We start from the raw sequence: 11,888 nt of genomic DNA, 5'->3' as shown, positions 1-11,888 counted from the left end.
GAGAATAGATGAGTTCCCAGTTCCAGACTCTCCTGTCTACAGACATAAAGTGACAAACTGCATTTTACTCACAGCTGTTGGGTTTTGTGGCTTTGTTCAGAAATAATTTTTATTTTGGCCAAAAATATAGGTGGAGAGTTAAGAAAAGTAGATTTTTAATATTTAGTAAGCAGAGATGGGCAGTAACGCGTTACTGTAATCCGATTACTTTTTTCAAGTAATGAGTAAAGTAAGGGATTACTATTGCAAAAACGGTAATTAGATTACCGTTACTTTCCCGTAGGAACGCTGCGTTACTGCGTTACTAAAACCGTGATTTTTTTGCGAGAATGTCTCATGACAGTGATGTAAGCGAGTGCGACGTTTGTGGCAACAGCTGTGTGCAGATCAACAATGGATAATATATCGAGTGCGGAGAGAGTATGAGCGTGCAGCGTTTAAAGTGTGGAAGTACTGAAATTACTTTAAGTTTGATTCCATAAAAAGTGACAAAAACATTAGCGTCCGTTGTGCGTGGGAAGAAAAACTTCTTTTTACAGTGAAAAAAACCCCTAAACTTCCAAGCAAGCACCGAGTGCGCTACCATGTAATGGGAAACTCACAGAGAAACTCGCGGATTCTTCCACTGACCTCTGCGGCTCACCTGCACCAGGGTAAACCTCCGCCTACCCCACTCCTGCTTTACAGGTGAAAATAGAGCAACAGGACCGCTGAGTCTTTGACTTTATTTATTGTCTGCTGTGTTTTACTTGCATCTATTTGAAAGAGTGAGTGTAAACACAAAAAATATTTTATTTTATGTGCTGGAATGTGCAGAAAATAGGTTTAAATGTTAAACAAATTTCAACGTTGCATATAATTAAATTTTTGCTTGATGCATAAAGTTAAAAGATTAAAACTGATAAAACAAGTTTTAAAAAGAGACTTTTCCATTTGATTACATTTTGTATGATGGATTATGCAGAAAAAGTAGAATTGGGCTGAAAGATCTATCGCTTTATCACCTCTTCAGGTTGTAAATCGTGTTTTTAAAAAGTAACTAAGTAATTAATTACTTTTGAAAATAAGTAATCAGTAAAGTAACGGGATTACTTTTTTGGGGAGGTAATCAGAAATTAGTTACTGATTACTTTTTTCAAGTAACTTGACCAACACTGTTAGTAAGTGCATTTGACCCTCCCAAGATTACCAAATTAATTACTTCATTAAACCTGGTCAATGATTGTACTTAATTACACTCTGTTTCATTATATAGCACCAAATCACAACAAGAGTCATCTCAAACCATCCTGTATTCTAAGGTAAGGACCCTACAATATGAGAGAAAACTCCAGCAATAAAACAATCTCCAATGATCAAGCACTTGGGAAGGAAAAACTCTCTTTTTGACAGGAAGAAACCTCCAGCAGAACCAGGCTCAGGGAGGCCATCTGCCTTAACTTGTTAGGGTTGAGGGGAGGAAGACAGGACAATAATTACACTGTGTAAGAGAGCCAGATTAATAATTACTGATGATTTAATGCAGAGAGGTGCATAAACAGAGTGAAAGCAGCCTAAGCCTATGCAGCATAAAAAAGGGAGGATTCAGGGTCACCTGATCCAACCTTAACTATACTGTTCCAAAAAAATATATGAACACTTTGAAAACATGTCACATCTCAATGGGGAAAAAATCTTTCTGCATCTCCATACTGATAAGGGTAACATGTTAGGAACACAAGGATGCCACATTGTTTGCTGGGAATTAAAATTCGTCACCTAGCCTGTAGAGCAGGGGTGCCCAATCCCAGTCCTCGAGAGCTACCGTCCTGCAGCTTTTAGACGCACCCTTCTTCTGACACACCTGAATCAACTGAATGGCTTGTTATCAGGCCTTTGCCAAACTTGATGGCATGCTGAAGAGGTAATCACACCATTTGATTCAGCTGTGTTGGAGTAGGGATGCATCTAAAAGCTGCAGGATAGTAGATCTCGAGGACTGGGATTGGGCAGCCCTGCTGTAGAGGACAGTGCGTTCCTCCATGGATATGCCTCACCAGACCATCACTGACCCACCACCAAAACAGTCATGGTGATCAATTTCACGCACACCATAACATTCTCCACGGCCTCTCCAGACACTTTCACATCTGTCACATGTGTTCAGGATGAACCTGCTCTCTGTGAAAATCACAGTGCACCAGTGGTGGACGTGCCGATTCTGGTATTCTGTGGAAAATGCCAATCGGGTTCCAGGGTGTCAGGCAGGGAGTCCAGGAACCACTAGAGGATGTTGTGCTCTCAGGCAACACTCATGAAGTCTGTTTGTGATTGTTTGATCAGAGACATTCACACTAGCAGCCTGCTGGCAGTGTTCATCCTGCTACTTACAGTGGGGCAAAAAAGTATTTAGTCAGCCACCGATTGTGCAAGTTCCCCCACCTAAAATGATGACAGAGGTCAGTAATTTGCACCAGAGGTACACTTCAACTGTGAGAGACAGAATGTGAAAAAAAAAAATCCATGAATCCACATGGTAGGATTTGTAAAGAATTTATTCGTAAATCAGGGTGGAAAATAAGTATTTGGTCAATAACAAAAATACAACTCAATACTTTGGAACATAACCTTTGTTGGCAATAACAGAGGTCAAACGTTTACTATAGGTCTTTACCAGGTTTGCACACACAGTAGCTGGTATTTTGGCCCATTCCTCCATGCAGATCTTCTCGAGAACAGTGATGTTTTGGGGCTGTCGCCGAGCAACACAGACTTTCAACTCCCGCCACAGATTTTCTATGGGGTTGAGGTCTGGAGACTGGCTAGGCCACTCCAGGACTTTCAAATGCTTCTTACGGAGCCACTCCTTTGTTGCCCGGGCGGTGTGTTTTGGATCATTGTCATGTTGGAAGACCCAGCCTCGTTTCATCTTCAAAGTTCTCACTGATGGAAGGAGGTTTTGGCTCAAAATCTCACGATACATGGCCCCATTCATTCTGTCCTTAACACGGATCAGTCGTCCTGTCCCCTTGGCAGAAAAACAGCCCCATAGCATGATGTTTCCACCCCCATGCTTCACAGTAGGTATGGTGTTCTTGGGATGCAACTCAGTATTCTTCTTCCTCCAAACACGACGAGTTGAGTTTATACCAAAAAGTTCTACTTTGGTTTCATCTGACCACATGACATTCTCCCAATCCTCTGCTGTATCATCCATGTGCTCTCTGGCAAACTTCAGACGGGCCTGGACATGCACTGGCTTCAGCAGCGGAACACGTCTGGCACTGCGGGATTTGATTCCCTGCCGTTGTAGTGTGTTACTGATGGTGACCTTTGTTACTTTGGTCCCAGCTCTCTGCAGGTCATTCACCAGGTCCCCCCGTGTGGTTCTGGGATCTTTGCTCACCGTTCTCATGATCATTTTGACCCCACGGGATGAGCTCTTGCGTGGAGCCCCAGATCGAGGGAGATTATCAGTGGTCTTGTATGTCTTCCATTTTCTGATGATTGCTCCCACAGTTGATTTTTTCACACCAAGCTGCTTGCCTATTGTAGATTCACTCTTCCCAGTCTGGTGCAGGTCTACAATACTTTTCCTGGTGTCCTTCGAAAGCTCTTTGGTCTTGGCCATGGCGGAGTTTGGAGTCTGACTGTTTGAGGCTGTGGACAGGTGTCTTTTATACAGATGATGAGTTCAAACAGGTGCCATTCATACAGGTAACGAGTGGGGGACAGAAAAGCTTCTTACAGAAGACGTTACAGGTCTGTGAGAGCCAGAGATTTTCCTTGTTTGAGGTGACCAAATACTTATTTTCCACCCTAATTTACAAATAAATTCTTTACAAATCCTACCATGTGGATTCATGGATTTTTTTTTTTTTTCACATTCTGTCTCTCACAGTTGAAGTGTACCTCTGGTGCAAATTACTGACCTCTGTCATCATTTTAAGTGGGGGAACTTGCACAATCAGTGGCTGACTAAATACTTTTTTGCCCCACTGTATAGCGGCTTACAAAAGTATTCGGCCCCCTTGAACTTTTCCACATTTTGTCACATTACAACCACAAACATGAATCAATTTTATTGGAATTCCACGTGAAAGACCAACACAAAGTGGTGTACACGTGAGAAGTGGAACGAAAATCATACATGATTCCAAACATTTTTTACAAATAAATGACTGAAACGTGGGGTGTGCATAATTATTCAGCCCCCTTTGGTCTGAGTGCAGTCAGTTGCCCATAGACACTGCCTGATGAGTGCTAATGACTAAATAGAGTGCACCTGTGTGTAATCTAATGTCAGTACAGATACAGCTGCTCTGTGACAGCCTCAGAGGTTGTCTAAGAGAATATTGGGAGCAACAACACCATGAAGTCCAAAGGACACACCAGACAGGTCAGGGATAAAGTTATTGAGAAATTTAAAGCAGGCTTAGGCTACAAAAAGATTTCCCAAGCCTTGAACATCCCACGGAGCACTGTTCAAGCAATCATTCAGAAATAGAAGGAGTATGGCACAACTGTAGACCTACCAAGACAAGGCCGTCCACCTAAACTCACAGGCCGAACAAGGAGAGCGCTGATCAGAAATGCAGCCAAGAGGCCCATGGTGACTCTGGACGAGCTGCAGAGATCTACAGCTCAGGTGAGGGAATCTGTCCATAGGACAACTATTAGTCGTGCACTACACAAAGTTGGCCTTTATGGAAGAGTGGCAAGAAGAAAGCCATTGTTAACAGAAAACCATAATAAGTCCTGTTTGCAGTTTGCCATAAGCCATGTGGGGGACACAGCAAACATGTGGAAGAAGGTGCTCTGGTCAGATGAGACCAAAAGGGAACTTTTTGGTCAAAATGCAAAACGTATGTGTGGTGGAAAACTAACACTGCACATCACTCTGAACACACCATCCCCACTGTCAAATATGGTGGTGGCAGCATCAGGCTCTGGGGGTGCTTCTCTTCAGCAGGGACAGGGAAGCTGGTCAGAGTTGATGGGAAGATGGATGGAGCCAAATACAGGGCAATCTTGGAAGAAAACCTCTTGGAGTCTGCAAAAGACTTGAGACTGGGGCGGAGGTTCACCTTCCAGCAGGACAACAACCCTAAACATAAAGCCAGGGCAACAATGGAATGGTTTAAAACCAAACATATCCATGTGTTAGACTGGCCCAGTCAAAGTCCAGATCTAAATCCAATCGAGAATCTGTGGCAACATCTGAAAACTACTGTTCACAAACGCTGTCCATCTAATCTGGCTGAGCTGGAGCTGTTTTGCAAAGAAGAATGGGCAAGGATTTCAGTCTCTAGATGTGCAAAGCTGGTAGAGACAAACCCTAAAAGACTGGCAGCTGTAATGGCAGCAAAAGGTGGTTCTACAAAGTATTGACTCAGGGGGCTGAATAATTACACACACCCCACTTTGCAGTTATTTATTTGTAAAAAATGTTTGCAATCATGTATGATTTTCGTTCCACTTCTCACGTTTACACCACTTTGTGTTGGTCTTTCACGTGGAATTCCAATAAAATTGATTCATGTTTGTGGCTGTAATGTGAAAAAATGTGGAAAAGTTCAAGGGGGCCAAATACTTTTGCAAGCCACTGTATAGAAAGGTGAAGAAACCCTTCCTGCTAAAGGGTTTAGGGCAATCTATGGCTCTGTCCAGCTCTCCTAGTGTGGAAAGAGCCTGTCTCCTGGAATCTCCTCCATGCTCTTGAGACTGTGCTGGGAGACAGCAAACCTTCTGTCAGTTGGACAAATTGATGTTCTGCCCTGGAGGACTTGGACTACCAGTGCAAACTCTGCAGGGTTCAGGTATCAACTCATGCTATCAATAGTGACACTGAGCCTACCCAAATAGAAAACTAGTGAAAAAACAGTCAGAAAAAATGAGGACGGAGAAATTGCCAGTGGCCTCCACCTGTAAAAGCATTCCTGTTTTGAGGGATGCCTCATTGTTGCCCCTCTAGTGCACCAAAGCAGCTGAAACTTGCCAGACCAGATCAATATCCCAGATGTTTCACTGACTTGATGACATATCTGATTAAAAAGTGTTACTTACAGATTTTTAGCTTCTATCTCCTGAGATGAATTTTAATTTGATTTTGGATTTAACAGGGAGCCAATAAAGACAAGCCAATATTGGAGATATATGCTCTCTCTCTGTAACCTTCACTAACGCTGTTTCTTGACTGTGATTAGTCCTGAAACCTGACTGAAATGCTTCAAATAATTTTGACCTACAACTTGTGAAGACATCCTACTCCCGTGTGTCTTATCAAAAAGGAATATATATTTCATGATTTACTTCTACATGCTGTGTGTGTATACAAAGTGCCTGATAGCGAGTGAATAAACAGAGTCCTGCAGCCTCACACGAGTGCTTGTGTGTTTTATGGCTCATCTGCATGTGAGGTTTGAATACAAGCACAGCTGCAGAAGGCAGCTCGCTTTTTCTTTCCAGCATGCAGAGCAGTGACCTCTCACTTCAGAGGACATCGTGCTAATTTAACAGGTATTCATCATCCAATGGACTCAGTGCAACCATGTATTATTTTTTTTTTAAATTAAATAGAAACAGTGCACGTTAATGGCCATCAATATCAAAATATAAAATGTAAAAATGCTGTATTTCAAAAAAAGATTTTTTGGAGATGCACATGAACTGACTACAAAAATCAGGAAAAGATCAAAACAGTAACCAAACCTCAAAAACATAACATGTCCTTACAAGGTGTCGTTTCATTTCTGATTAATTCCAAACAGGTTAAGGAGATAAACTGGATTTAATTCTATGTGTTCAATTTAAAAATTCAACACTTTGATTTAAATCCATAATCGAATGGGTGGCTAGTTTTGCATTCACAGTAATGCTGTATGGAGTTCAAAGAGGCATCATTACAGGTGAAAGATGAAATCAACAGGCTGCAAGAGCACCAAGAAGAAGGGAATACAAAAGTGGTGGACGATCACAGAATCTTTTCCATTGTAATAAAATAAAAGCCTTTTATAACATCCAGCTAAAAGAAGACTTGACATGTCAGTAATGTATCATGAAGACTTCATAAGAGACAGTTGAGATGCAAATCATACAGGCTGGGTTAGACGGACAAAAATCCCCTGAATCAGCACTCTGAAAGTGAAGACTATTGGAAAGCAGCTGAGTACACCAACTGATCTCAACATGCTGTATTTCACTGCTGAACACGAAAACTAAAAAGCACGAAGGGCTGCAAACACATGTGAACACACCAACACTTCAGTACTTCTTTTCTTGATTTCAAATAGATTTTTGGTGATGTAGAAGGAAAAAGAAGCAAAACATTTGCCTCTGTCCAAATACGTTTGGAACTATACCACCTTGGTTAATTAATAAGTAGGTCAACAAGTGTTTTACCTAACTGAGAAAGACTCTGTTTAGACTCCAGACGCCACTTGTAGTTCCTAGGAGACCCTTATGCACCCCCCTCACATTTATCACATATTTCCAGTGGTTTCCAGAGGGCTCTGGATCTTTCTGGCAGGTGGGATCGTGCCCACATTCCCATCAATGTTTTTAATTTTCCATGAAAAGGTCTCGGGGCCCTAAACACGAGAGCAGATGGAGACACGATGAGCAGGATTTTAATTACAGATGACAGAAGGTGTGTGTGTGCTTGAAGTGGTTTTTGATAACAGAATGAGTATTTACATAAAGAGAACCCCCTCTCTCTGCTTCTCATTCTCTCCTTACCTCACTCACCCATTCTGTTAAGAGCATTTACATATCTGAGGGCACACATCAAAGAGCAAACCTCTTCCTTCCAAATCAACCTCCTGTGTGTGTGTCTGAGGTTTATTTACTGAATACATCAGAGGACACACGTCTCCATTATTATCCCTGCTTCTGTTTAACATAAATCTGTTCAACCCTGGTGGCATGAAAATGAAACATCTCAACACACATGAGCTGAAGAAACTAATCTTTAATGTTGAAATATACAGAAAAATGACCAGATACTCGTTTTTCATTGCTTTTACATTAATTTAGAGGTAGATCAGGTAATATTAAACTACAAACAAAGCATCAGACCATCAGGTTTCCCAATGTTAAAGACACATTTAGACCTTAGGGAAGTTCACACTTGGGAGTTTAAATTGAATTTTAAAAAACAAACATTAAAAAAAACTGCAGAAAACTTTTTGGTGATTCAGCCGTAGTGTCTAGTTATAGAATTACAGGTACTGAATAAATAACTTTGTGAATGTAAAGCCTGCAGTTCCTCTAATGTCCACTAGAGTGACTGTGTTAAAACATCTGACTTTACAAGACAAACAAACATATTTACACCCTGCTACAATAAAGGTTTTGAACCCTATAGCTAATTCCCCTCTTCTTAACAACTCTAAGGGAGGGTGAATTTTTTATAAGTCATCTGTTTAAATTATATTAAGGTTTAAAGTTTGCATTATTGGGGTGTGGCCTCTTTGACTGACAGGTGGATGATGACACAGGCGGCTAAGCTTCACCTCAGCTAATTGGAGTTCCTGAATTGGACCCCTGGACCCTGTTTATGTTGTTGGAGCATTTTTATTGTGATTATAAGACAAAAAAAGTACAGATTCCTGATTGGCTGACCAGATCCCAATAAATGATATGTGTAAGTGTGGGACAAAGTGTTAAAAATGCTGGGAGGTAATCCAATATATGTGAATGCAATTTTCCCAATTCTTTTTTTAAGTAAATATAATAAGATTTAAAGGGCGCTCATGTGATAGTCTTTACATACTCCTGCTGTTCCAACTGAAACTGTCTGTGGGTGTCAGTAGTGATGTATCCATAGATTATGTCAATAAAAAGTACACAAGAGTTTAGCTATCTTTAGTCAGTTGTGGCACAGCATACTGTGTCACCTCACACCAGACTTGCTTCCGTGCAAAATCAAAACAACTACAACAAAAACACTATTTTGATTCTAAAATACTGACACTCCATTTCATTTGTGGTGGTTCCAATCATAATCACTAAAATGTGAAAATCTTATGACTTTCTGGTAATTTGTAATATTCGCAACATTAAACAGGCTAATCTTTATTTGACACATATAAAAAAGCCTTCCCTTGATATGCACTGGGTAAAAGCCACACTTTAGAAAAAGTGCAGAAGAAGTCAAAATGTGAGACAGATGTGGGACAATGTATAAAAGTCTCAATTAAAGAGAGAGATCTGGTCTGACTGCCCAAGAAGTCATTAATCCAACTTCAATTACTCTAAGTTACTCAGCAGTAATTACAACATAAAGTATCAGAGTGGATGTTGTGGGTTTTACTGTGTTGTGGGCTAAACGCAGTCCCCATAGAACCCGCTCAAGTTCGGAGCTCGTCTTCATTGTTTCTCTCATTACGCCGTCTTTTCCCACTTTTAAACCAGTTTTTGGTTGTTGTGTCGTCTCCTTTCAGATCTGACCTCCTGGAAACCTCTGGTGCTTTCAGCCGCTTCTGTCCTCTCCTACCTGAACAGTCACCATATGTTCAGGTCTGAACCTCTGGAACGAGGGCTCAAAGGGGTCCATCAGCCTGAGACCAGAGCAGGAGGAACAGGTTTAACCTTCTGAAACCAAAGAACTTCACTTCAAAGAAAGTCCTTCCAGACACACTAATACATCCACAACTAAACAAACGACTGTAGACTTTAGGAAAAAAAATCCTACAACATCCTATCGTGCGGGGACAAATGACCAGCCTGATCTTCAAGCTTCAACTCCACTAAAGGAGGCAAGCACTAAAGGGTCTTTTGTTATGTACCTAGAGAATCTAACCCACAACCAGGCTCATATTTAGGGTCATGTCATTCAGTTAGGAACTTTAATTAGCAAATTTAAAAAGTTAAGCAAAAATCTGACTGAAGCCTGAGATCTGCAGCAGATCACAGTTCATATACTGACCCCTGGTGGTGCTGCAGTGACTTCAACCTGGCTGGGTTTAAAGGGATGTGAAAAGAGCAGTGAGGTGTTCATATGAGCAAGGAAACAGGGTCTGTTTCTCCCATTTGTACCAGCAGCTAAAAGAGCTCTTCCTAACATGCTTTGTCTTTTATGCATGACGCTCACTTTGTGCTTTGAACAATACCACAGTTTACACCCTTTACACTGTGCAGGTGTCCGTGGAGATGACTTTATTTATGATACCACATGTCATCATGACCAGAACACAGACCTGTACGCTTGCACTCTGACGCACGGTCAGTCTTGCCTCAACGACGCGTCCTCTGTTCCAGCAGCCAAACGGAGGCGATCCTGCTGGCGTAGATCACATAAGACCAGGACAAAACCACAACTGCCAGCAATACCTGAAGGCCGGAGAGAGACTTGATTCAGAAGGACTTCAAACCTTGGAAAGATGGTTAAACGTGCTCTAAGCAGCATTTTTAAACACGTTTTGGACAATTGAATCTGTTCCACGAAGAGTTAAAGCAGCTCATGTCCAACCAGCAAGTTGTACCTAATATGAGTTGAGGCTGATGAGTGTATAAGACCACACACAACTTTTCTGTGACAAACTCAAATGATGCTGACATTCAGACTATGACTGTTTTCCTGTCGTACGTAATAAACAAAAACTGAACCACAATAAACGCACACGATAAAGCAATTTGTTACATGTCGGTAATTTTGTGTTTTCACAATCAAACAGGCATTCCAATGTTCTACGTGTTCTATTTTTGATGTGAGTGAAAATTTTTATGCATTTATTTTTGGTCTTTATGATGTTAAATATCAGCTTGTTAGTGTCTTCCTCGCTAGCTTTACTGTTTCCAGGCTGTAGCTTGTTGCTAACGGTTACCGCGTCTAGTCCCGGTGACTGAGAAGTCAATAGAATAAATAAAGAAAATTTACCGCGGAGTAAATCCGGTCCAGAGCCCGCCTGCTGAGTGCCTCCATCTTCTGTTAAAACCTAAAAACTAAACACAAACGCCGCCTCACTTTAGTTTGTTTACAGTTCTTCTTCTTCGACTGCCGCTGCTTCTTCTTCTTGGATTTCCGGCAGACTCAACAAAAGGCGTATTGCTGCCCCTTCAGGTCCTTCAATCAATCAGCAGGAGATGTCAAATAAAGAAAATCAAATAAATTAGATAAATAGAATAACGGATGGTTATAATAGGTTATAAAATAATAGGAATATAACATTTTAAAAAAATATATGCTATTTTTATATAAATATATACAAATCAAATCAAATACTATGTAAATATCAATCTAGAATGCTACCTCAGCTGCACGTGCAGTAGACAGCAGTGAGTGTGCAATTGCATGTGTGCAAACAGAGGAATATAGATGGAGGTAAAACAAGTTTACAAACTCCTGTCAGGTGTTTAGGAGTCTGATGGCAGGAAGAAAGAGTTCTTCAGTCACACACTTCTACACCTCCAGCAAGAGGCTGGGAGTGTGAACACAGTTTGTTGGTAGTGAGTAGGGTCTTTAAGGGAGGAGCCAGGTATCCTGTGGACTCTGCAATGGTAGATAGAGATGTAAAGGACCTTCTTTTTCTTTCTTTTTGCAGCCTAATATTGGCCTCTGTCCCCATGAACAGAGATCAGATTCAGGAAAATGCTTGTTAGTGTGCAAACTACTTTACTGAGAATTCAGGGGCTGTGTAAGAAATGACTGAAACTCATGAATAGTTGTTGTTAAACATCTTAAATTTAGGCTAAAGATCAGCACTACAGTAGTTCTACAGTTGATTTCAAATATAGACTGGGGGTATACAAGTCATCTAGATTGCACTTATCAACATTCTTTTTTCCAATACATCCACTATCCTTCCTGCACACATGCACAATCTCAGCCTTGATCCTCTCTAACCCAAGTGGGATAATATGCCTACTCCCCGGAGAGTCTTCTTCTCTTGCTCTGAAGTAATTTTTCT

General features: G+C 41.1%; 1 long non-coding RNA gene across 1 annotated transcript; it reads right to left on the bottom strand.

Moving 5' to 3' along the window:
• Positions 1-7,933: 7,933 nt before the first annotated feature.
• Positions 7,934-11,016, bottom strand: LOC113019494 (uncharacterized). The gene is made up of 3 exons (XR_003272018.2): positions 10,859-11,016; positions 10,179-10,311; positions 7,934-9,539 (listed from the first exon to the last, which is right to left on the bottom strand). It is a non-coding gene; the product is annotated as an uncharacterized LOC113019494 (long non-coding RNA).
• Positions 11,017-11,888: the final 872 nt, after the last annotated feature.

The sequence above is a fragment of the Astatotilapia calliptera genome, chromosome 3, assembly GCF_964374335.1.
Source record: "Astatotilapia calliptera chromosome 3, fAstCal68.1, whole genome shotgun sequence".
Classification (NCBI taxonomy): domain Eukaryota; kingdom Metazoa; phylum Chordata; class Actinopteri; order Cichliformes; family Cichlidae; genus Astatotilapia; species Astatotilapia calliptera.
Note: the sequence above shows the minus strand (reverse complement) of the source record. Positions and strands in the feature narration are given on the sequence as shown.